Here is a 4,704-nt window from a genome sequence, read left to right as displayed (position 1 = left end):
TCTGCTCAAGAGTCATTGCAGCTAGGCAAATGTATAAAGTTCATTTGGATTGTTCCTACTCATCATGTCCAACACAAGAAGGACGTTGAATTGTTGGAGCAAGTTCAGAGGAGGGGCCATGAAGATGCTCAGATGGCTGGGAACAGCTCTGCTATGAGGACAGTTATGAGAGTTTGGGCTGACAAGAGAGGGTTCCAGGAGACCCTTAGAGTGGCCTTCCAGTGTCTGAAGGGGGCTACAAGAAGGCTGGGTAGGGACTATTTACAAGGTCTTGTAATCACAGATGAGAAGTAATGGGTTTAAAGAGCAGAGGGAGGTTAAAACTGAATTTTTTTAGGAGGAAGTTGTTGCCAGAGAGTGATTGCCATTGAATGGGCTGCCCAGGGAGGTGGTGGGAGTCACTGTCCCTGGAGGTGTTCAAGAAAAGCCTGGATGGGACACTTAGTGTCATGGTCTAGGTTGACTAGATAGGGCTGGGTGCTAGGTTGGCCTGGATGATCTTGGAGGTCTCTTCTGACCGGGATGATCTATGATTCTATGTAGGAAGAAGTTCTTACAGTGAGGGTGGTGAGACACAGAACAGGTGCCCAGGGAGGTTGTGGCTGCTCCCTCCCTGGAGGTGTTCAAGGCCAGTTTGGATGATGCTTCAGTGACCTGTCCTAGTGGGAGGTGTCCTGGCTTATGGTGGGGGGTTGGACCTGGATGATCTTTGAGTTCCCTTCCAACCGAAACCATTCTATGATATTGATTTCACTAAAGTTTTGGCATCATGCATAAAGTTACAACTAAAAGCTTTTTAAAAAAGAATAAAAGTTGTACTGATATTTTAATGAATAATTTTATTATGAATGTGAATGAAAATATTTGGGTACTGTTTTGACAGAAAAGAAAAAAAAAACCTTACATAGGGGCTAAGTTTGTCTCTGTAGTAGAAGAGTACCTGGAAGTTCAAATTTCATCTCTAGGATAAAATTTTCATTTTGTGAGATGTTCTGCAAAGGAGATTACTGTCTGGGCTTAGAAAGTGCTGAAAATAAATGGAATAGTAGGGAATATAAGCTTATTTTTGGGGGTGATATCTTCTGCTTTCTGCAGACTTTGAGGGGGTTTTAGTAAGAAGAAAAAATAATTGCAAAGAAAAAAACTGAGTTCTGTGAAGGGAAAATACTAATATGCTGATTGTACTGAACTGAGCTTCTCAAGTAGCAATTAACCCATTCTGCTGTTTGTTGCCTTACAGAAATCATAATAGAGTCATCTCAGAATCAACCAGGTTGGAAGAGACCTCCAAGATCATCCACTCCAACCTAGCACCCAGCCCTAGCCAGTCAATCTAGACCATGGCACTAAGTGCCTTATCCAGGCTTTTCTTCAACAACCTCCCCTGCATCTGAAACTCACCACCTCCTGGGCAGCCCATTCCAATGCCAATCACTCTCTCTGCCAACATCTTCTTCCTAACATCCAGCCTGTACTTCCCTTGGCACACTTGAGACGGTGACCCCTTGTTCTGTTGCTGGTTGCCTGGGAGAAGATACCAAGCCCCCCTGCTTCCACCTCCCTTCAGGTAGTTGTAGACAGGCAAGAGCCTCCTCTTCTCCATGCTAAACAACACCAGGCTCCTCAGCCTCTCCTCAAAGGGTTTATGTTCCTTCTACCCTTCTGTTTCTCTCCAGTGAGTGTATTCTCCTTTGGAACCCTTACTTTTGAGAGATCTGGTTTAATTGCAGCTATTTTTAAGCCTGCACCGATTTGCAATGATGGTAAGCAACACACAAAATGACTGGGAATAAGTTCTTTGTGTGACAGTGTTTCCTGACTGTACATTTGTTTAGTTTTTACAAGGAAAATAGGAGAAGTGGTTTGCAAGAGCCCAATAGCAGGTGTTGCTTTTATTGCCATCTACTGCACACAATGATAATAATCCACACTTAGACTCTAATAAGGAAATACTGTGATGTCCTGTTTCAAAATGCAGTAACTACCATGGTTTACAGACAAGTACAGAATTAGTTGGGATTTAATCATCATCTGCATCTGCCAAAGAAAAGCAGGAGAAGGGAATGAGGAGACAATTTTACTTTTCAGGCAGTTCAGATGGGTTGCCAAGGAATTAGAATACTAAATCACATTGAAATGTGTTGCAAACCTAAAGTCTTTAGAGATGCAGAAGACACCTCATAAACCTTTGCATTAATACTGTTTGGGAGCATCACTTTCCAAGTTCTGGAGGGGATGTGTTGGGAGAAAAGGTAACCATAGCATCTTGGAAGAAAGAAAGTTGTTAAAGCAGACTTTGAAAATCTTCCTGCAAGAGTGAGATTAGCAGCAAGCAACCCACAAAAGAAAACAAATACATTAACAAAGTAAAGAGCCCAGATGTGTACTTCAGGATATTATTAAACAGAAATTCTTCCTCACTGACCAGCTGTACTTTAATACATTACAACACACAAAGAATCATAGAATCAACCAGGTAGGAAGAACCTCCAAGATCATCCAGGCCACCCTAAAACCCACCCTAGCCAATCAATCAGACCATGGCACTAAGTGCCTCATCCAGCTTTGCTTGAACACGTCCAGGACGGTGACTCCACCACCTCCCTGGGCAGCCCATTCCAATGCCAATCACTCTCTGGCAAGAACTTCCTCCCAACATACAGCCCAGACCTCCCAGGGCACAACTTGAGACTGTGTCCCCTTGTTCTGTTGCTGGTTGCTTGGCAAAAGAGACCAACCTTCACCTGGATACAGTCTCTCTCTTCAGGTCATGGCTTGCTCATCAAGTTACATTTAATTTTGGTATTGGTTTGTTGTTTGTTTCATCCCTTTTTGCTTTCCTGTAAATACATTCCAGGGAAGCTATTTAATTTCCATTAGTTGAAAAACAGGAAAACAAGATACTTATTATTATTTCCTACAATCTGTGAGTGTACTAGAAGCATAGCATTAGGTATTTTCAGGATTTGATGGTTTCGGCTTTAAAGCAAGTTTCAAGTCTTTTGGAGATGCAGGAGGCTGACTTTTCAGAAACTGTAGTGAGTTTCAGATTGAGGATCTAAGCTAATAAACCTGATAAACAATCACTTTCATTAAAATTCTAACTTTGATGTGAGTGCAAAGGTGGAATGATTATGGGAAGGTTTAGACACATGCACAGAAGGAAGAAACAAAACTTCTAATGGATTGTTATGCTCAAATAGTGAAAGTAAGGGTACTAGCTATCCTTCTTCTAAAAGAACTGACTCAGGAAAACAGGCTTGTAACAAGCCTACTCAACAAATATATTTAATTTGGAATAGTACTTTCTGATGCTCTATCAGTATTAAAAAGGAGATTGGAGACATTTATCTGAGCAGATACTGAGCCAGCAGGGTGACCTCTGCAGAGTTTGAAAGGAAAGGAAAATAAAGGACATGGGTATTCATGTAATCTGGTGCTAAACATTATCCAGTTTGTGTTAACAGTAGCTTACACCTTTGATATGATCATCCTTTGATAAAAACCTTGATTGCCTAGACAGAACAAAACATATAGTAACTCTCACCCTCTTATATCTCATGTCACAGGCAAAAAATATATATATATATGTAATATATTGGAAGAGATTGTGATTATGGCAAGGATTGCCAACAAAGAAAAATTGAATAAAAGAAGATAATACTTTGTGTGAGAGAGCAATTGAAGTCTGGGGGATAGTATCAGTGTTTCATGTGATTTGTTTTTTGAAATCAAAACAAAAAGGGAGAGTGGGTCAAAGAAACATAGAATCATAGAATCAACCAGGTTGGAAGAGACTCCAAGATCATCCTAGTCCAACCCAGCACCCAGCCCTATCCAGTCAACTAGACCATGGCACCACATTTCTTTTTTTTCCTCTACATATCAAAGGAAAACAGCTACTCCATTAACTTCTACCTCTAAATTTACAGTTTATTTCAGTGGCTTACATTCATGCTTTGCTGTGCAATATATATATTTTATTTGTTTTATTTTTTAACTGTGACATGTCATATGCACAACTCATCCTCTGAACTTCAAAATGAGACTTCCCATTATTCAACCTATGTATAGAGTTAGATATTTCTTTAAGGCTCTTCATATTGCAGTAAATGTACATAACTTGCATGTTTCCTTATTCTCAGTCTTAATGAGTTAACAGTGATATGTTGCCCCTGAATTTATTATTTGTTGCTATTTCTATTCAGGACAATGAGATTATTTAAACCTTTGGGCTTTTATGGCTTTATTTTGGTGTGTGTGTGTGTGTTTCCCTTCCCTTCCCTTCCCTTTCCTTTCCTATAAACTACCGTTTTCTTGAGAAGACAATTTCCCTTAAGAGTGAAAGGAGAAAAAAAAAAATAAAGAAATTGCTTATCTTGACACAAGTTTTTTAAAAAGATTGAATAATGAGAAAGAAAAAAAAAAACCCACCAAACCCCAAAACCAAATCAAAACTCCAAAGCATGTGGCAAAATCATCAGTGTAATAATATAATGCAATAAAGTTAGCAGCTACACAAAGTCTTCTGTGGGAGATGAACTGCATTTGAGACCCTGGGCTTCTCTCTGCAGCAAATGTCATTGGAATTGCAGATAGTAATAAAATACTTGATAAAAGAAGTAGAATGATAAAATTAGGATTGGAAAAAAATAATCTTTCCGACCACCAGTTCCTGCAGAAGGCTGTATTTACAAAACTGTA

This window comes from Pogoniulus pusillus, chromosome 14, assembly GCF_015220805.1.
Source record: "Pogoniulus pusillus isolate bPogPus1 chromosome 14, bPogPus1.pri, whole genome shotgun sequence".
Taxonomy (NCBI): Eukaryota; Metazoa; Chordata; class Aves; order Piciformes; family Lybiidae; genus Pogoniulus; species Pogoniulus pusillus.
The sequence above is the reverse complement of the archived record's forward strand: the minus strand, read 5'-3'. Positions refer to the sequence as shown.